General features: G+C 32.4%; 1 protein-coding gene across 18 annotated transcripts in view; it reads right to left on the bottom strand.

Annotated features, from left to right (window-relative positions):
- The window catches only part of ARL15 (ARF like GTPase 15), a 574,803-nt gene that overhangs the window by 67,849 nt on the left and 483,730 nt on the right, over nucleotides 1-23,224 (bottom strand). The window lies entirely within an intron of this gene.

Raw genomic sequence — 23,224 nt, 5'->3', positions numbered from 1 at the left:
AGTAATGTGCCTAGAAAAATGTATGAAAGTAAACAAAATGCAAATGTTGATACAATGAATCTATGGTAAATATGGGATTAGTTTTCCACAACTACCATAAACTATTATTTTGCTAGAGATCACTGAAAATATACTTTTCTGGAAATATTATTAAAAAACCATCAATTCTGAGAATATGTATTTTTCCTTACACAGTAAACATGAAATAACCTATTAAAATGCAATATAAAAAATATAACTGGTAACACACAGAGCATTTTTCTCGCTAGTAATTTCCTGGAATTCTGTGATCTTTTGTGCTAACATATCAATAAAAATTCATTTCAGACAATATTCATTTTTTATAACATATTAAATCTTGTTCAGTCATTTCAGTCATGTCTGACTCCTAATGATCCCATTTGGACTTTCCTGGGCAAAGATACTGAAGTGCTTTGTCATATCCTCCAAATCATTTTATGGATCCAGAAACCGAGGCAAACAGGGTAAAGTGGCTTGTCTAGGATTATACGAATTTGAGGCCAAATCTGAACTTGGCTTTTCCTGACTGTAGCCCCAGGATTCTATCCATTGCATCACTTGCCTACCATAAATATTGGACAGAAAAGGAAATTCTTAAAATGAAAACCTAAGCCAAAATCTTACTTTCTACTATATGAGATGGCAGTATGAAGGTGTTGGACTGTATACTATACTACTGTAAACTCCTTTATCTTCGCGTCACTCTGAAAATCAAAGGAGAAGTTGCTGGGAATTTAGTCATTGCTGTTGGAAAACATCAAGACAGTTAAAGTCTCAACACCCTGTCCTTTAAGGCTGGTGAATGGCACTGGAGATCAAGGATACACCACCTTGAAATAATCAATCGGCAACGTCTGCTTTGTGTGCTTTTGAGATACTTAAAGGTCTCAAAGTAAGGGAGCATAGCAAAGGGAGTTGATCTTTAATCTAGAGGCTGAAATTAATGATAGGATCAGCAGAATCAATGTCTCTAGACAGGTAGTTGATTATGCAGAGAAACCCTTCAAACTTGGAAACTGAATGTCATGATGATTTTTTTTTTCAATTAAATATAACTGTAAATATGTGCAGTTGGTAACTTGAAAGTGAAAAATCAGATTATTAATAAAAATCACATGAATGCTTGAAGCACTATATGGTTGTTAAGAACTGACTCTATTGCCTCTCCTGCTAGGGAAGTAGAGCATTCCACTCATGTTATCAAATTTAGTCGCAGACACTTAATAGCTTGTATGATTCTGAGTAAGTTGTTTCACCTGTCTGTCTCAGTTTCCTCATTTCTAAAATGGAAATAATAATAACACCTAACTTCCAGGTCATTGTGAGGAAAAAAATGAGATAGCATATGCATAGATGTTAGCAAAGTTAAAACTCCTACATAAATGCTAATTAACAATAACAACAATAATAATTGTCATTATATCATAGCATATTGAAATCAATTTGGATTTTTTGTGTGTCAGAAATGCCTTTGGAAAACTCTGACCTTAATAATTTTGCTACTCCTTTACCCTATTATGTAATATTTCATCTATATGTTTTATGATAATGAATAAATATAATCTCTTACATTCTGAGCATTACTTCTTTTCTGAAATATATGATTAAAACTCACCAATCTCACTTGGCCTTCTGGAGCATTTAGGTAAAATTTTTAACATTCATAATAGATATTTTGGTCACCGAAAAGCATTCTAAATTCAACAAATCACCTTTTTTAAAAAACTATCTAAAAGCTAAGATGTAATATAAAATAGGCCAAGATTAATTGAATTTTACTCAATTCATTGAAGTTCAATTAAATATTTACCCAAATATATGCTACACACTAAGCAATCTCAGGTGAAATATGGAAACCATTACCAATTCATCCTCTGTATAATTGTCAAATTGATACACTTGAAGCTCAGGTCTGATGGTGTCATTTCCTTACTCAAGAAACTACTGTTCTCTCTTTCTTGTTTCTAGGTACAAAAGCAAACTCTTCAGTTTCCCTACTAAAATCCTTTACAACTTGGTCCCTGCCTACCGTACTAGTGATTTACTGACTTTTGGCAAATCACTTAACCTAAAATATTTTTCCCTTCTCATCCCTGCTTTCTGGCTTCCTTGAAGTCCCAAATAACATTCCATCTTCTACCAGAACCTTTGCCCAATCATACTGAATTCTAGTGCTTTCCCTCTGTTAATTATTTCCCAATTTATCCTGTATATACCTTTTCTTCTTTATTGTTGCACTGTCTCCCCCTTTTGACTGTAAGTGCAGTGATAGCCCCTTGAAGGCAGGGGCTATCTTCTGTCTCTTTTTATATCTTTAGGGCTTAGCACTGTGCCTGGCACATAGTAGGTGCATAGATTTTTTTTTTTATTAAATTGAATATTGTAATTACAGGCTAATTGCTATTTTTTCTTAATTATTGAAAATGCATACAACTTATATAGTAATTAATGATTTTTCATGAGGCTATTCTTGGGCAATTTGTTTCTTTGAAAGTTGGGATCTATTATATTGAAAATAGTTGGATAGCATTAAGTAGAGAGACAATATGGCTTTATGGATTAAAAAAGAGAATTTCTACAGATTTCCAAAAATAGAAAACAGAGGTTTTGTTACCAACTTCCTTCATAATCGTTTTCTGTACAAAGATTGAAATTCGGTATCTAGCAAACAATGGAGAAAGTTTAGAAATCATCTAATGTTCTTTCAGGAAAAAAAAATCAACACTCAAAGAAAAAGAATTTATTAACTTTATATACACAGAAATGGGATTTGGCATGGATGGAAAAACTTAACTACTTTTTAAAATGCCTATTGAACTACCATGTCTGGAGTACCACTTGATAATTTCCCACAGTAATGCAGGGTATTCACATTTAAAATTTAAAAATAAATAAATCCCACAATCATTTCTTTCCATCTTTTGGCAATTTAATAAGTTCAAATATTGGGAAAGATTATGAAGAGTAGAAGGGAAAATCTTAACATTTGATAGAGAAAAAGATACACGCTTTGGTTGTTCAATTACTTAAATATGACTAAAGAATCTCATGCAGTACTTGAAGCTACCATAATTTTACTTTCTAAGCAACTTCAGGTGTAAACAGAATTAAAGAGTAAAACATGATTTCTGTGATTATATTACTACTGAAATAATTTTAAATGTCCATGTTTAAAATGTAAACAACTGTGTGGCATTTGTTCTCGGTTATTCTGTGAAATGAAAGAAAAGAATAAAAAGAAACCATACAAATATGTTTGTTAAAACCCCAAGTATTAGGTTGAAAAGGGGGGAAGGAGGTTTTTCCAGTGTGCTATTAGTTCTTTTGAACTTCTAATAATGTGACTATACATTTAACTGCAAATAGTTTAGAAATCACATCATACAGATGACTTAATTCTCATAATTTCTTTGTAGTTTTATTGTTCTGTAAAAGCAAACTGTTTCAACAAAAATTGTACTGGGTCAGGCTCTCACAAGAAAAATGTTTATTATTCTATTGCTCATTAAAATCTACCAATTAATTACCAAGTTTAGTTAATGGATCTTCTTTGAACTGTCTGTAAGATGAATATTTTTATTACTTATTTTTATAATAATGTGCCCTCAGTAGCTTCAAAAAAAAATCTACCTTACAAAATGTTAATGGCTGATATTTCACAATGCTGTTTATCTTTTTCAACCAAAGGCATTAGTCATTCTTTTTCTTCCTCATACTATGCCTATCTCCTTTAATTTGGCATGACTTTTCTTATAAAATTATAAAATATAAGATCATATAAACATAACATGTTATTATTTCACAGTCAGATTTATCAATAAAATCAACAAACATACCCACAATTCTTTCAAAAATGTCTGAGATATAGGGAAATACATGAAAGACTTGCTATGTTGGATGAGGAACAGAAAGGATATAATAAGCAAATCCCCACATCTGAGACAGAGGTAGGGGTGTGTATGTGTGTCTCTATATGTAGATTAAGGTATGTCACTGTGTGGTAGAATATTTAAAAACAACAAGAAGAACAACCTGTAGTTACTGGTCTTAAGTCCCCTTCTTCATGAGCATAATCTTTTTTTTTCTTTAAGATTAATGAAAAGAAATTGATGCTATTATCTATCCAGAAACTATGAAAATGAAGTAAACACACATAAAAAGTCAGTTTATACAAATAGCAACAAGAAGATTGTCATAAAACTTCATTGATGAAAAAGAATAGGCCAAAATATCAAACTGAAAAAAAAAAACAAAACTGGAAAAAAATATCCAGAATGTGTGCTATGTACAATAGTTAATCTTCTGGTTTTTCTGTCCTGATTTGTCTCTTTTCTCTTCTCTACCCTTGACCTTTTATTTTGTTCTTCTCTGGAAATGACCCATTTGCTGGCAAAGATTGTTATTGTTCAGTGTCTCTGATACTTCATGACCTCATGATGGACCAAACAGTCCATTGTTTTTCTTGGCAAAAAATATTTTGGCAAAGACTACCTGGAGGGATTTGCCATTTCATTCTCTAGTAAATTAAGGCAAATACAGTTTAAGTGACTTGGCCAAGGTTACATAGCTAGTAAGTGTCTGATCCTGGATTTGAACTAAGGTCTTCCACAGCCATGTCTTCACCTACTGAGACATTTCACTTCCCTTTGCAGCAACATACCTTTCACTATTTTCTTCTGTAAAAGAGACATTGTTCCTGAATGACAAGAATTACACAGATATGCATCCACTTAGCTACCAATAGGATTAATGGGATTTCCCAGGTGACAGTTAAGGCAGATGAACAAGAACTTTTCTAGAGAAGAAATATGAACTATTAGGAGCCATATAAGAAATATTCAAATCCCAAACAATTAGAGAAATACACATTTGAAAAGTTTGTACTTTATAGATTAGTAAAACTGACCAAAAAAATGAAGACAAATGTTAGAGAAGCTGTGGGAGGACAGGAACGCTAATGATGAATGGTGGAGCTGCGCATTGGTCTAACCAATCTGGAAAACAATTTGTAACTCTGACTAAAAAAGGACTAAGTTGACCCAGTAATATAACTGAGCTGGTCACTCAAAGAGATCAAAAAAAGAAGGAAAGGACTCAGATGTATGGAAATATTTATGGTAGTTTTTTTTTTTGGGTTTTTTTTTGGTAGTAGCAAACAAATAGAAATCAAGGAGGTGTGGCATCAATTGGAAAATGAAATACAGTATGATGGAATAGGATTGTACCATAAGAAATTCTAAAAGAGATAGCTTTAGTAAAACTTGGGAAGATTATTTTTAAAAATATTTTAATAGTTTTTATTTACCAGATATTTGCATGGGTAATTTTACAACATTGACAATTGCCAAACCTTTTGTTCTAATTTTTCCCTTCCTCCCCCCCACCATGGCAGGTTGACCAATACATGTTAAGTTAAATATATTAGAGTATAAATTAAATACAATATATGTATACATGTCCAAACAGTTGTTTTGCTGTACAAAAAGAATCGGACTTTGAAATAGTGTATAATTAGCTTGTGAAGGAAATCCAAAATGCAGGTGGACAAAAATAGAGGGATTGGGAATTCTATGTGATTTATAATCATCTCCTAGAGTTCTTTTGCGGGGTGTAGCTGGTTCAGTTCATTACTGCTCTATTGGAACTGATTTGGTTCATCCCATTGTTGAAAATGGCCTCCTCCATCAGAATTGATCATCATACAGTATTGTTGTTGAAGTATATAATGATCTCCTGGTCCTGCTCATTTCACTCAACATCAGTCCATGTAAGTCTCTCCAGGCCTTTCTGAAATCATCCTGTTGGTCATTTCTTACAGAACAATAATATTCCATAATATTCATATACCACAATTCTCCAGTTGATGGGCATCCGCGTAGTTTCCAGTTTCTGGACACTACAAAAAGAGCTGCCACAAACATTCTTGCACATATAGGTCCCTTTCCCTCCTTTAAGATCTCTTTGGGATAAAAGCCCGTAGTAACACTGCTGGATCAAAGGGTATGCACAGTTTGATAACTTTTTGAACATAGTACCAAATTGCTCTCCAGAATGGCTGGATGTATTCACAATTCCACCAACAATGTATCAGTGTCCCTGTTTTCCCACATCAACTTGGGAAGATTATTATAAAATAATGATGAGTAAAGAGAACATAACTAAGAAAGCAAATCCTATAATAACAATATGATAAAAACAAACAACTGTGAAGGTCAAAGAACTCTGTTTAATACAATGACTAGTCATGGTTCTAGAGGAACATACAACCTAGCACCTGATAGAGAACTGATTGACTTTACTATAGTACAGAATAAGACATTTTTTTTATATGATCAATGCAAGAATTTGTTTTGCTTGAGTATGTAATGATTGTTGTAAAGTGAAAAAACAAAATTTAACTTCCAAAATGGAAAAAATAAAGAAGCCTGACACAAATAAATAAGAGAAATAGCAACTGTACAAGCAAACATGATAAACACACACACACACACACACATATATATGTGTATATATATATATATATATATATATATATATATATATATATATATATATATATATATATATATATAGACTTAGAACCTTAAGATGATGTAAACATTTCAATTAACTATATTGAATCAATCAATCAATAAGACAAATAAGGAAATTTTAGAAGTGGAAAACAAGGTGAGAGTTACTAGGTAAAGGAGAAACGTGTGAGGATAGAAAAAAGCAGAAGGCTGGGAAAGGTAAAAGAGTTTCTGTCTCTATCTATCTGTCTGTCTCCTTCCCCCTTATCTTTCAGTCAAGAAAGGAGGATACTTCCACAGAAGTATACTCTCTTGGGGAATTATCAAACGAGTCTGGCAAGCTGTATATTATCCTGTTCTCTACTCATAATCAAAATAAATTCAACAGAGTACCTGATTTCTCCAATTTTTTTTGACACAATTCATCATAAGAACCTGGAGTGTTTTGATCTTGACTTGATCTAGAGCAGCATTCATCAAGGTATGTGCCCACACAACTTCCATAGTAAATCATGTTTTGTCTCTAACACAAACAATACCAATTCCTTCACCCATTACATTAATTCCTTCACTTCCACCTTTACTTTCCAGGCATACTATAGGTTAGTCCCTTCAGGAGGGTAATAACTAAACCTCTGGCCCAGGCACCTAAAGAAGCTTCCTGGACAAAATTCTTATCTCCCACGTCCTGCAGACTAATCTGGTATACCCTTTGAGTGGGCAGAATCTCACATCATATGTGAACAAAGCAATCCATTCAGATCCAATTAAATGATGTGCTGATTCAAATCTGGGATCTAACAATTATTGACAACACAACTCCGGTCAAAGCTTCCAAAAATATGTAATTATATAAATTAAACTTTTTGTTTTTTGAGGGATAAGAACTGAGCAGCACAATGTACAATTAGATTGCAATCTGCGCTGTAGATCTCATTATATATATTTACTATGAAATCTATATTCCTCTCATGAATTAGTTATTTACCTGAAGAGTACCATCATCTTTCCAGGCTCCCAGATTCTTAAGTCCTCATTATTATTCTTTCCTTACTGAATGGAAATTGCTAGCTTCAAAGTTTTCAATTATCTCTTAATTGTCAACTGTGATGGCCTTTTTTCTATCTTCATACTTTTGACCTATCTGCAACACTTATCATTGATTACATTCCTTCCTGTATTGTTAAAAAAGATTTAAGTATTCTTGAATATTATGTCACTGTTATGATTGAAAAAGGAGCATCATGACTTAATAAGCACAACCAGAAACTTACTTCTTCCATTTGAATCTATGAATCTGTGTGGTGTCTCCCTCTCTTAAAACAACCATGAACCTCAAGAATAGGATGGACTGAATTTAGAACCAGACATTATCAAACAGAATCAGAACCAGACACTGTATCAAAAGTGTTAAGCCAAGATTAAAAAAAATAATAATGGCACATATTCAATCATAGTACTTTTACTAAAAATATCCTTACAAGTATTAATATTTTAGAGAGTACAAGATGATTTTTAATATAATCAGTAACTAAAATATTATTTAATCTCTCTCATTTTATAAAAAATGAGGGATTCAATTCGTTTTCTAAGAAAATGTTACTACTATAAATCAAAAAGTAGAACAAGGGTACCAAAAGGGCCTAAAAACTGTTGTAACCAAAAAACTTGATCCTGTTACTAAGTAGAACTATAGATTGTATCTCTGTGTGTGTATGCATATAGGTATATGCACATGTATTTGTGTTCTATATATGTAAGTATGTACATGTACATATGTGTAAAGATAGATATATATGTATATATATATATATATATATATATATATATATATATATATATATATAATTTTCTATCTAGAATTGTGTGAAGAACTGTGCTAGTTGTGTGAAGAACATCAATAAGGAAAGTCCATTCATAAAATAGCAGACTCATCTGATTTAGTTAGAGATCTTTTTGAGTTAAGCAACCCATATGTGTTAAAAATCATTGCATAAATAAATAACTTAGTGGACTTGATTGGAATTCAGTTACACACAATATCTTTTTATTTTTAGTCTTTCCTCTAATATACTATTGATTTTGATCCTTCTTAACTCTAAAGCCAACTCTTTTTCAAGCCACGGTAAAAAGACATTTCTTAAAACTTATTTCCTACCTGGCCTTTTTCTTTGAATGTAACTGAATATAACTGATTTTTAACATTGCCATCTAGTCAAAACTTAGTTTAAAAAATGCTTACTTTTTATCCATGTTTTAGGCATAGACAATAATAATTTCTGAAAATGACAGGAAAATTGAACACATATAAAGCAATCACCACAAAGAGGAAGCCAAAGGGGCCCCAAAACTATGTTATCCAGAAAATATTTAATCTCTTTGCTAAGGAGAGACAGAGAAGCCAAGGTGAGAAGTGGTTTACAATATAAACACATTCATAAAATCTTAGGGATAAAGATGGCAAAGATTATATAAGAAGTGTGTCTCATAGAAGATTCAGAAGTAGGGAAAGGAAAAACAAATTTCCAACTAGGTTGACAAGATATTTACATAAGTCAGATCATTCTGAGAACATATAAGCATGAAAACCGGAGGAATAACAGATAAAAATTGGAGGGGAAAAAAATCTGTGAAAATTTATAAAATAGACTATTTTTCTGTACCAGTTATGGCAATATTACCACATTTGGACTCTTATTATTGCAATCTCTGATGTGTTTCATGAAGGAAGAGAAAATAATACTAAAAAGTACTGACATGAAATGAGAAGCACAACATAAACAGGAGACATTTGCTCTTTGCGTCATGGGTTGGTGGCACAATTGTGCAAGCACTAAGGGCTGATTCTTGAGATAATTGAAAAAGGACAGAAAAGATATAAAACCACATTTACAATGCTCATCTATGAGCACATGTATCTTTGACAGTGTAGCTGTACAAAAAAAGTAAGCCCAGAACTGAACAGGAGAAAAAGGGAATCAAGATTGTCTTTGAGAAAATGGAACACTTCTATTGAACTAAACCATTAAACAATTAAACCAAGGTCCACATGTGTGCAAAAATGTTTGTGGCAGCCCTTTTTGTAGTGGCCAGAAACTGGAAATTGAATGGATGTCCATCAACTAGAGAATGGCTGAATAAATTATGGTATATGAATGTTATGGAATATTATTGTTCTGTAAGAAACGACCAACAGAACGATTTTAGAGAGGCTTGTAGAGATTTACATGAATAGAGGCTAAGTGAAACAAGCAGAACCAAGAGATCATTGTACACAGCAACAACAAGACTATATATATGATTATCAATTCTAATGGATTCTCTTCAACAATGAGATGATTCAAACCAGTTCCAATTGTCCAGTGATGAAGAGAGGCTTCTACACCCAAAGATAATGCTACTTAGCCTCTTGGTTGTTGATCCAATGATTTCTTCTTTTTGTATTTTTTCATATAGATGTTTTTCAGCATTATATAAGCTTGCTCTCATTTGGAAAAGGCAACTCTTATTGTAATGTAGCATCAACTTGGGGGAAAGAAATGAATTAACCAGGATTTTGATTTTAAAATGTCAAGATACTGTCAGAGCATTTCCTTCATTTTTAAGCTGTTTTTCGTAATAGTGAAATACTTGTATATTAATATCTTGATGTGGAAAAAATAAACCAATATTCTAGATGATAACTCTTAGGGCTATGCACCGAAAACAATGTAGTATTGAATATAGTACTTTGATTGACATTTAACCTTCTGTTTCTATTCCTTTTGTGATAATTTTTTTAAAAGATTTAATCTCACCTACCTTTAGTTGAATGGTTTGTTGTGACCAAAGAATGTACATTAACTTCCTATAATTTCTCTATAAAATTAAAACTTCTAGTCCTGTTGTAATTTCCTCATTGCTCTTATTTGGTTATGTTCTGTATCATTCCTTATAGAGTACACTTCAATGATCTATGTTCTTTTCATTGTAGATTCTTCAACAGTGAATTAGTATAAATGATCCATTGTAACTTCATCCTATATTACTCTAGTGCACATTGTACTACAAATCCTACAAAAGACTTCCACTTGTTCTCCTGGGGGCTTTCCCAGGCTCACACAGCTAGGAAGTGTTAAGTGTCTGAGATCAAATTTGAACTCGGGTCCTCCTGAATTCAAGGCTGGTGCTCTATCCACTGCGCCACCTAGCTGCCACATGCACCACTACCTGCCCCCATATCTCTTGATATTACGTGTATATCAGTATAGCACATGACTTGTTCATCAAGTCCTTGTTTTCACTACTTGACCAATGTACCTTTTTTGAATCATACATCTTTCAAATGATATTCCATATGCCATTTCTCTCATACGTTTTGATGATAATAGGCTTGAGTTTATTAAACCTAAAGTATACTTCTTCATTGCTTTTTGGTTGACCTTCAATTTTTGGAGTCTTTGGTATTATGTGATTCATAGCTATAATGCATTACCAAAAAAATATTAGTTTCAAAAAGTTGAGCCTTGGTTTCTTTTCTTGGTGAATTCTTGTTGACCAATCTCATTAGACAAGATAACAAGCATAGAACTTGAGCTCAGCTGGAATGGTTGAATCAGCTGCAGACATCAGATGCTACCTGGAAGTATGCAACGAAGGATAAGGCAGTGAAGCCTCTGTATAAAAAGACTTAAGCTTCAGGAGAGCAGCTGTGAATTTAAAAGAGGTGACCTCTCGGCATTCCCTAAATTTTTACCAATCTCTCCTAGTTCTACTCCTACATCTCATTGACTACTCATCAGTCTCTATCACTGGATCTTCCTCCAGATCACAGAATTGTCCTGAGGCCTCTTCTCTTCTTCTTTTATTCTATTTCATTGGGTAGTTCTCACAAATTAATTATACTCTTTATATCGATGATTCTCAAATCTATTCAGTCCTCGCCTCTCTACTGACCTTCCATCTATCATCTCCAAATGCCTTCCAAACATCTAAAACTGGATGGATATCCAGTAGGCATGTTAAAATTCCACATACACAAAAATGAAATTTATCATTCCCCCTAGGCCTGCGAGATAGGAAAAGAATTCTTTGATTAATAAACTATTTTTAAAAATTGTGCTCCTTTGGCTATTATAAGAAATCGCAGCAATTTTAATTTAAGTAATGGATAAATATTGAATTGTGCTCTATTGAAGTAATCTTTCTTTTAAAGAATACATATTTTAAATAGGAGTAATTAAAAGTCAATGATTTGGATTTTTTTTTCATTTAGAAAAGAAATAAAAATATTACTTTAGGAGCTATTTGAAAGGAGGTCATTGATATTTTATAATATAATTATTCGTATTCTATTCAGAACAATTTCTTAAAGGTTTAAAGTTAGAGCTATTTTTCACACTTATTTTCATCCTAAGACTTTTTTTTTTATTACACACATACTTATGTATATAATTTTCTTGTTAAAGTGTATGGAATTACAAAGGAAGCCCTAAGATCAACAAAAATGAAGATCAATTTTTTCCACCATTACAAATACCAAAATTTATCCATAAACACTTTTAGGGATGATGGACCTCAGAATAAGAACTCCTGCTCTATGCTTTCTCATTTGTCAAATTCATCAGCTCTCATGAATTCAATGATCACCTCTGGAATTATCATTCCTAGATCTAGCAGCTTTATTTTCTTACATAAGCTCAAGTTCCTTTTGAATATCTGAAAATAGATGACCCATAGACATTTCAAATTCAATACATCTAAAATAAAATTTATCATCTTTTCTCCAGAAACTTCTCCTCTTTTGAACTTTTTTTTTTTTTAAATCATCAACAAGAGCTCCATAATTTTTACAGTCACCCAAGCTTACAACTTTGGTATAATATTCTTGACTACTCACTTTCCCTCACACCATAGATCCAATCTGTTGCCAGATCTTGCCATTCCTATCTTATCAACATCTTTCCTATACATCTTTTCTCCACTCACATAGTCACTACCTTATCACCTCTCACCTGGATGATTTTTTACTTCCTAGCATTATAAAAGATTGTCTTATTTTATTGTAGGATAGAAGGTGCATATAAAAACAAATGCTTATCTGGAATTTAATTAATTAGAGTTTCTTTTCAAATTATAAGTCTGGAGTTCATCTGTGTACTGTATGGATCTGGGTCTGCTTAGGTGATCCCACAGAATTTTGGATTATGACTAGGAAAATCTCATTATTTTGGCTTCATTTTTTCCTCTTTTTGTTTCATGTGTACAACAAAATGGTTATTGCATTTGATGGATGAAGATTTTGGAAGTCACAATCTCTATGCATAAGAATCAAAGTTTTTGCATGCAAATATAAATTTCTATTTCAATTTTTAAAAAAAGTCTCTCATAAGTTTGGCAATTTAAAAAACTACTAGAGAGAACCTTTCCAGTGGGTAGATCCTCTGTGGAGGATTTATGGGAAAGCCAGGAGAAAACAACAACAACAACAACAACAACAACAACAACAACAACAACAACAACAACAACCACCACCCTATATACAGCATTTCACATTGGTGGAGGGAATCACAGATGAAATCACAGATTTAACCAAGTATTAAAATAGAAGTATCCCTGAGGGATTGACCTCTACTGCCTAGTCAAGTCCTCAATTTAAATGCACACCGTTAACTTACACCACATGATGTACTGTAAGAAGATTGCCTTCTGACAATGAATAAGCAAATGTATAGCTATTAAATGCATTTCTTTCATTTTAAATTAGGAATAAATACTTTTGATTTTCTTTTTTCTTTTTTTTTTAATACTCATGGGGGAATGCCTACATGCTTTTTCCACATCATTTATTGATATTTTTAAAACCATTTAAATACTGAAATAAATCAAAATAGAATAAAAATATATTTTCTGGCAAGCAGTTTTTCTAATAGCTTTTGGCATCTTTTATTATTAGGAATCAGATGACAAAATAATCAAATGAAAAACTGCATTGTGGTTTTACAATAAAAACAGAAATAATGTTTGTGGAAAAAGAGTCCAGTGTGTACTAAGTTTGGGAAGTGATGGGGAAATAATCCTTAAACATGTTTTTTCAGTAGAAAATAGGAAAATCTTTTCTTTATAAAGTGGTTATATAAGAATCTTGTTATTAGACAAAGAATGAAATTTTTAAAAGGCATGAGGAATTTGTAAAAGCTGCTGTGGATTAAAATTTCTTTACACAGATATTTATATCTGTGGTACCGACATATAAAATACACTTTAAATGCCTGATAAATCATAGACCACAATTAAAAACTCATTTCCAATGTCCTTATTATTAATACATATGTTTTGCTCTGGTCATTAATTTCAATAATATGTACTATGGGTTCACTACATATGTAATAAAATCTAGACTAAGGTGAAGTATTCCTATTTGTTTGCTTTCCATATCAACCAGTCAATCAATAAATGTTCATTAGGTGTTTATATGTCCCAGGCACTATGGGCTGGAGATACAAAAAGAAGCAAAAGACAGTTCCTTACCTCAAAGAGCTTACATCAAATGAGGGACACAATATGCAAAGAAATATATACATATGGCATAAATAAGAAATAATTAAAAGAGGGAAAGCACTGGAATTAAGAGGGATTAAAGAAGGCTTCCTATAGAAGTTGAGATTTTAGTTGAGACTTAGGAAGCCAGGGAGACCAACAGTCAGAGGGAGGAGGGAAAATACTTCTAGGCATGGGGGATAGCCCGAGAGAACATTTTGGAACCAAGAGATGGACTATCTTGTCAATGGATCACTCAGGAAAGTAATGTCACTATACTTGCTAGGTAGGAAGATGCAAGAAACCTAGAAAAGTTGGGAGGTAAGGTAATGAGGGGCTTTGGATGCCAGAGTATTTTGTGTTTGCTTTTGGAGGCAATAGGAAACTACTAGAGTTTATTGAGCACAGGAAGGGGAGGAGGGGTGAGATAATCATGTTAGCAGCCAAATAGAGGATGGAGTAAAGTGGAGAAAGAATGAAGGCAGAAAGTCCTACCAGCAAGTTTACTGCTATAATCTAGGTATGAGATGATTAGGGACTGGTCTAAAGTAATAATAGTGTCAGAAGAAAGGAATATATAGAGAGATATTGCAAAAGAGAAATCAACAGGCTTTAGCAACAGTTTGGAAATGGCAGGGTAGAGATGTCGAGGAGTCCAGGATGACTCCTAGGTTGTGAGCCTGAGGGAGTGGGGAAAATGCTGTTGTTGACCTTTACAATAACAGGGAATGAAAGAGAAGGAGAAGAATGTAGGGAGAAAGATAATGATTTCTGTATTGGACATATTGAGTTTAAAATGTCTACATCAACTCTGAGATGTCTGAAATGCAGCTGGAGATTTGAGATCAGCAGAGAATTGGGGCAGGATAGGTAGATTCAAGAATCATCGAGAGAGAGAGAGAGAGAGAGAGAGAGAGAGAGAGAGAGAGAGAGAGAGAGAGAGAGACAGAGAGAGAGAGAGACTGTAATTAAATCCATGAGAGCTGATGAGATCACCAAATGAAGTATTATAATGGGAGGAGGGAAGAGGGCCCAGAAGAAAATCCTGAGGGACACTTATGGCATAAATGATATTTCTTCATGAAGAAATAGTTATAAATTTGTAGATGATTGGAAAATTATCAAATTCCATGAGGTTTTCTCCCCTAACTCCAGAAAAATCTTGTTACTTATTTATCTATTGGTTATCACATCAAGATGACTCTGAGATATCAGAAGAGGCACCTGTGGTTTAAGTAAAATCACAGGATATCTCACTAACTATATCCTACCAGTTTCAATAAGTTACCTTAAGTAATAATGATCACTGTATAGTGTAAGTAATTAACTTTGTTTTCTTTTACAGCATTAATATTTGGCTGCTGAATAAGCTTTTGATCACTCCCTACCAACCTCCTCCCCCAATTCTTATTGTCCCCAAATCAGGCTTCAATACACCATATGATGATTAGGTCCAGTTCTCTTTGATAGCTTCATAACTTTTAAAAGCAACAATAACTACAACAAAAAAAAGTATCCAAAGATCCTTGAAAACCATAGCATTTATTCCTTTAATATACAGAAAAAAAATTCACATGATGGTTCTGTGAATACTTTGTCCTTTTCTTCCTGTACTGGACAGTGACCCTCAAATTGCATTTTAACCCAAAGACTTTGGGAGTCATTTTGAGGCCAAGTGTTTAGGATCTGAATAGTACAATTAAAGGATAAAGGGCAAATGAGCAAGGAGTTTGGGTTACCTCAGGAACAGTTGAGAAATGCTTTGGTAATATCCTTATTGACTGAATTGAAGCTCATAGTAAAAGGACCTGCAATACAGGGACCACTGATTTCTTACTATCTGTAGTTCTTGAAATTGTTTCTTTAATACAAGAAGAATCAGATACTTAATTAATAACTTGGCAGGCAGCTTTTATACTTACTAATTATTTCACCTCATTTAATTTTCTTACCCATTTCAAGGACAGTGTCGAAAGGTTCCCAAATGCTATATATAAAAAAGTGAGTGAGAGTCTTTGGAAATATATATCAAAAACAACTGTTTAAAAATTCACAAAGCATTTATGAAAAAATTATGGAAGGTATAGTTAAAGGAGCAAAAAATTTAGGTCAGAACAACTGGGTTCAAATCCTGATCAGATTCATTTTACTTTTAAGACATTGGGAAAGTCATTTATTCTTTTGGGGCCTCGGTTTCTTCATCTGTAAAGTGAAGGGAACTAGCTGGCCTCTTAAGGGTCCTACCAACTCTCTCTCTATGATTCTATGCTCCTAAAACACAGAAATTTAAAAGTACTCTCCAAAAAAAAAAATTTTTTTTAAGATTATAGGGTCAGTTCATAAAAGTCACTTCTGAATTTTATCCCTTCATTTCTATACTGAAAATGCTTATTTTTATGAATTATATAGCAACCTCATTTTAGTCATATTTATTTGTGACCCCTTTTGAAGTTTTCTTGGTAAAGGTACTGGAATGGTTTATCATTTCTTTCTCCAGTTCATTTTACAGATGAGGAAACTAAATTCCAAATTCTTAAGATGATTCTGTAACTTAATTGATTACATTAATAAAGACTTGGTGTATATAAAATGTTGTGTACAATACACAAAACTTTCTATTGCCTTAAGTCAGGAAGGCAGAATAGAAAAAGTGATGGGTTTGAATGATCTAGGTTCAATCTGTGTCACATTAGCTGGCAAGCTTTTCAGGTTCAGATTTCCTCAGCTGTAAAATGAGAATGTCAGACTTTCTAGATGACTTCTTAAGTCCCTTCTTGCTGATCTAATGAAATTAATTATTTTACCTAAAGTATTAAAGTAAAAAACTTAAATTGTAGGTGATTATTCACATTTATACAAGATTTGTATCCTTCAAAAGAACTCTGAGTTACATAATGCAAAAATCCCTAGCTATATTTTCTAGATGAACACACTGAAGCCTAGCATTGATAAGTGACTACATTGAGAGCACATGACTTAGTAAATGCCACAGTCTGGACTGAACCCACTCTCTTAATTCCCAAGGTCAATAGTTTTTCAACTCTATCTGAATTCCTTCATTAAGGCTATCTGTAATGAATTACATCATGATATTAAATCCAACGATATTCTATCTTTTTTAACTTTTAAAAAGTTGTTAAATATATATATATATATTTTACATATATAATATATATGTTATATATGTAAATATATATAAAATCCATTTTTCCCACAGAACTTTACATGTGCCCATGAAAATTCACATGATATTCCACAGTGAAACTGCAACAATAATATATTAGCATTTACAATAGTAACAGAATGAAGGCCTCTGGAGGTCAAAGATTTGTTTTGTTCTTTCTTTTTGTCCTGAGTATCAAATATGGTATCTTTTATATAGGAAGTCCATAAGTGCATATTGAATTGAACTATTAAAATGCTTTTAAACAACTGGGCTGAAAGGGGAACTTTTCAAACTCCAAAAGAAACATACTATTCATTTCAAATCATTTGTTCAACAATGATTAGTGAAAGCAAACCAATTGTTCAGTTATTAACTTTCTAATGATAATAGTAAACAGGTTATATAGTTAAGCTGGATGACATTTAGCAAAAGATTTACTGTCTTATGTAAAAACAACAATGAAAAACATTTCTATATGTGACCCACATTCCAACCCCAAAACAATTCAAAATTCTTTGCTATAAATTTTCAAAGACAAACACTAATATGAAACAAAAGTTAGAAGTGACATAAAGAAATTTTGGGGAGAGGGAAGCTTCTCTATAATAGAAACACTGTCAATGAATATTTGAAAATCAAAGTTATCAGGATACTAAATGGCTATGACAAAGCAAGATATTATCTACCTACTGAAATTGCCTTAATGTGGGGCGAAACAATAGGAAAATATGTTCTACTATTTTTTGATGGGTTTTACTTTTAACCCATAACATCTCATGATCCACATCCCATGAATGGGTTAAAAGTCATATAAGAAAATCCAGTTTCCTCTCTGTATATGTAATTAAAACCCACAAAAATTCACTAAGTATCTACTACAAAACACACATTTGGAATTATCTTTGTAATGAAATAATTTGGGCTGCATATATATACATTTCATATATATATATATGTATATATATATATATGTATTGAGAAACAAGAGTTCTTAAATGCACATATAGGAATACTAGACAGTTGAACAGAGAGGAAGACAAGCACAGCAATTGAGTTATTAGAGGGAAAGAATTCTACTGCACTGAATAGCACTTTTATTGGTCAGTGTCAATATAATTGTTTTGATCCTGATGATCAATGAATCAACTAATGAAATGATCAGATAAGCAACTGAATTTATACTTCTAGAAATAAGACGACATGGTAGATCAAGTCTTATAATAAGGTTGAAACCACTGATGACTCTTGTTTTGCCTACATGCTAAGAATTAACAGTTTTCTTTGAAATACAATAAAACAACATGTAACCCAATGGCTTGAATTCTAAAACAAGAATTTAATTTGTTGAGTTCTGAAGAAAAGGACTGTCATATGGGAAGGCTAAGAGGGACTCAAAGTGTTCTTTCAATGTTAATTTCTGGAGGGCCTGTAAAATGTGACTCCTTATATTCACAGAATCACATGATCTCTCTGGTACAAGAACTTCAGAGTCTTATCTGTAACTGGACAAAAATTCTCTCTGCTGCATCTCCTTCACTTGAAGATAGTCCAGAGAAGGGAACTAACTAAAGCCCAAGGTAGATTTTAGATAGCTTTAATTACCAAGAAGTTTTTTCATCAAACTGAAACCTGTTGATACAAATATCTCTGCCCTACAAGACCAATAATAATGGCAAGATTAATCCCCCCCTTTATTCCTTCAATTAAAAAAAATTAAATTTAAAGTTTTGAGTTCCCAATTCTATCCATTTCTCCTTACCTCCCTTTCCCCCTTTCTGAGATGGTCACATATAGGTCATACATGTGCAATTATGTAAAACATTTCCATATTAGTCATTTTGTAAAGACAACAGGAAAAAAAAAAAAGAAAGAAAAAGAAAGTAAAAAATAGCATGCTTCATTCAGTCTGTATTCAAACTTAATCCGATTTCTACACGACAACCCTTCAAACAGATGAAGATAGCGCCAATGTCTCTCTTAACATTTAAGAGAGACATAGGAATAAAAGTCTTTTCTTCTCCAATCTAAACAAATGACATTGTTTCTAGCCTCCCCATCATTCTGGTTGCCCTCATTCAGATGTGCTCCAGCTTGCACAGGTACTTCTTAAAATGTACCTCCCAGAACTGAACATAATACTATAGACATGATCTGGCTAGAAAAACAAATAACGACTGTCAATTCCCCTACCCACAAGTTCTTGTCTTACCATGAGCAGCCACACATAATGAGGCTATAACTTTTAAAATTTTGTTTCTAATTTATGGATTAAAATAAACATTTCAATAACGGAAAAATTTTAAAAACCCAACAATGACTGTAATGAAACTACAAATCTATTAAGTAAAACTTGCTATTCTTTTAAAATAGATAATGAAGTTATCACGTAAATTTTTCCCTTTTATTTTTGGTTTTTATTTTCAAATAATTGAGAATTGGAGGCGAATTCTTTTTGAAATTGGTGTCATGAAAATGGGCAGAATACAAAAAATTTCAACATATTCTTTAGCATTTCTGAATGTAATTTTTAGAGACAAAGATGCATAAAGGCAGTTATGTCATAGTGAAAAGAGAACTGGATCTAGAGTGGGAAAATTGGGGTTATTCTGTAGACTCTAATGCAAAGTAAAGCACTATGCAAGTATAAAATGAGAACTATCCACACTGCCTTTAATGCCTTAATCTGTGTTTTAATAATTTTTGCATTGGCTACAGTGCCTGATACAGAAACTTACAATGTTCATTTGAACCCAATTCTGCTTAAAAACTGACAAAAATTTTGCAGGACTAAATTAGCAAATGATTAACTGATTTTTTCTCATCATTTGTAAAGATCCAGGGATAAAAATATTTTTCCTTTTAGATAGTGTGCTCTAATTTTGAAAAACACAATTTAGTAAATAAAACTACCTGGGATTAGAAATTGAAGATATTATAAAAGTATAAATGCAGAACTTTGCATGCTCAAATCAGGAACTCCCAGAGGTAGAGGGAGCTTTAGGCATAACAAAGTCAACAAAATACTAGTTTATGTGATGATACATTTCATTAAATGTGAGATACTACTCATCTCACAAAGCTCTCCATTATATTTTTGATTTACAGCATTAAAAAAAAACACAACACTTCTGTCATTTTTCATTGTTAACTGAGTACATTTTATATCTATTTAAATACTTACTAGTGTTTCAGTATCTTTAGTAACTGTATGTTTACATAACAGGCATGCTTTGTCTACCACAGCATATTTTTTTAAAACTAAAATACTTAGAAAAGCACTATTAGGTATTCAACAATTTGAATTCCCCAGCTAGTAAGATGAGGCCAAATAGTATCATACATTTTTTTTGTAACTATTCATGGCAGAACTTCAACTACTTTCCTGTTAATGTGGTGTTCTGAGCAGTTACTTTTTCTTTCCATGTCTATCTTAGAAAGATAGATTTTCGAAAATTAAAAACATGTGACAATAATTTCAATACACATTGCCAGGAACAAAATGCTGATTTTACAATGAGTAACATTAATTAATTTAAGTGTATATTTTGGTAAATAAAATAGAATCATTATAAAAGGAAGAGCAGGTTCACTCCTATTTCTAATTATCTTAACCTCTTTCACTACAGGAATTTCCAGCTTATATTTTATAAAAGGTATTGCCAATTACATTAAAGGTTTTAGGATTTAGAGATGGAAGGGACTTTTGAGGACATTTGATCTAATTCCTTTTTTTCCATAGGAAGAAAAAAAGGAATTAGATCAAATGTCCTCAAAAGTGGACCTAAGTGGACCTGTGACCTAAGAAGTTCTCCTTGCCCAAAGTCACTAAAGTAAATGACCAAAGCAAGATTTGAATCCATATCCTCTTGACTTGAAATCCAGTGTCCCATGTTGCTCTCTTTACTTATTATGTAATATGAAATAGAGTACTGGTCTTCTGGGAAGTTAGCAATATGATAGAGATGAGTTTAAATAGCATAGTATTCTGAATTTATTGACCTATTAAATTTCCCTCAAAAGACTAAAATATTCCAAATAAAAATAAGTATGAGATTTTTTTTTCCTGTCAGCATTTTAGCTAAAAAATTGTTTTAAATAATTGAAATACTTTATGGAAAAGAATAATTCCTACTTTAAGATGTTTTCCATTTCCAAATAGGTTTGATAAGCTAAAAAAAAAAAAGCTATAAATTATGGTAATCTTCCCATTTGTTAAAAGTAAGAAAATCTAAATGAAAATCATGTATGATATCTCAAAATTAAATTATGTCAATATACATATTTTGAAGTCTATAATTTAATTCCATACATGCATTTTTCCTCCTTCAGAAAGTGATGAAGAAACAAAATGAACATTTCCAATATATCATATTCAGTTCCGTATTGTGGGTATGGAATGTTAACAACCTAGAGGAAAAAAATATTGGCGAGCTTAGCAGTCATGGCACCTGGGGGAAATTTCCATCTCTAGATAAAGGAAAGAGAGGAGAGGATGAAACAAACAAAGGCAGACAGAGAATGACAAGGAAATAGAAACCATGGCTTTATTAAAGAGAAAATTCCAATTGATCTAATTTCTTTCTTCCTTCTTTACAGAAGCAATTTTTTTGTTTGTTTGTTTTTGGTGAGGTAAAAGTATGTTGTTTTAGTCACCTAATATCATTTAAATGGGTGAAGAAGACATCTCTAGAATATGTACAACAACTTACTCTAAAAAACATTTCAGAATAAAATAACTAAAATTTTATTAAAGATTTGGGATAACTATGGATTGTTTCTGTTTTGGTTTTTCCTCTTAAAACAAAGAAAAGGAAAAAAAAAAAAGTGAGGATGGAGGCAGGAAGAAGCATGTATGTTCCCTTATGTTTAAGTCTCCACTCCTGGAATTCATTCTTATTGACACAGTTGCTGTGCCTCACCTTCATGCCCTGAAATAGTCATTGCAAGTTATTAACAGTTAAACAACTTGGAGCAGCAGATGATTTTGTGTAGATAGGCCAGAGGACAAGTTGACTTTTGCTAATTGGGCCCTGAAAGTTTTCCATACCACCTTGGGCAGTTTACTATTCAGTTTGCCAAACTTTAAAGTTATGATAACTAGGTTCATGCACATGCCAGACAAAACAGACAAGGGATTAATTGGAATGATCACAAATGCATTCCTTCTGAATAAATTAAAGCCTTTTGGCTTGCGCCAAGTGACATTTAAAATAGAAAACTTGAAACTAATCAATCAAAACAAGTTTAAGGCTTTTTGATGTTATATTTGGGAGACAATTCAATTCTATAAATAATAGAGAAAGTATCTGGGGAGGAAAAAAGCTTGATAATATTGAGCAGGAATTCTGGAGCTGGCAAAAAAAAAAAAAAAAAAACAAACCTAAAGAAATAGTATTTTTTTAGTTAATGGATTTTTTTCATATGTGATAAGAATTAAAAGCCTCGAGAAGAAAAGTGAAGACTCCAACTATTGGCTCAGAATATAAATTAAAACATTGGACAAATCAAAGTCAAAACATAAAAGTCCAGAACAATACTAAGAGATGAGAGCTTTGGTCAGATTTTAGACAGAGTATCCAAACAGCTGGAAAATATGTTGATTCTCCTTGGGAAATTTGTAATGTATTTGACTCATGTTTTCATGGAGCTGTGGACTGTCCTATGGGGCTTGAGGAGTAATTGCCAAGAACTTTATCTGGAAAATGATAGTATTTTACCAGTTTTCCAATTAGACAATAAAAGAACCTAAAGAACTACAAAAATATTTAGAAATTATGAATGATCTCTCCATACTAATAACATTTAGCATATAATCCCCCGGAACTTATTTCTTATAATTCTATGATTCAAGTACATGCAAATATTTCTTAAAACACATTCACACATACACACATACACAATATGGAGTGTTAAAAATAGATCTGTTACTTAAGTTGGATAATATGTTAAATTCAATATTCAGTACACTCATACTCTATTTCTAATGAATACAGTACCAAATTTCCTT

The sequence above is a fragment of the Sminthopsis crassicaudata genome, chromosome 1 (genome assembly GCF_048593235.1).
Source record: "Sminthopsis crassicaudata isolate SCR6 chromosome 1, ASM4859323v1, whole genome shotgun sequence".
In the NCBI taxonomy this organism is placed as follows: Eukaryota; Metazoa; Chordata; class Mammalia; order Dasyuromorphia; family Dasyuridae; genus Sminthopsis; species Sminthopsis crassicaudata.
The sequence above is the reverse complement of the archived record's forward strand: the minus strand, read 5'-3'. Positions and strand labels throughout refer to the sequence as shown.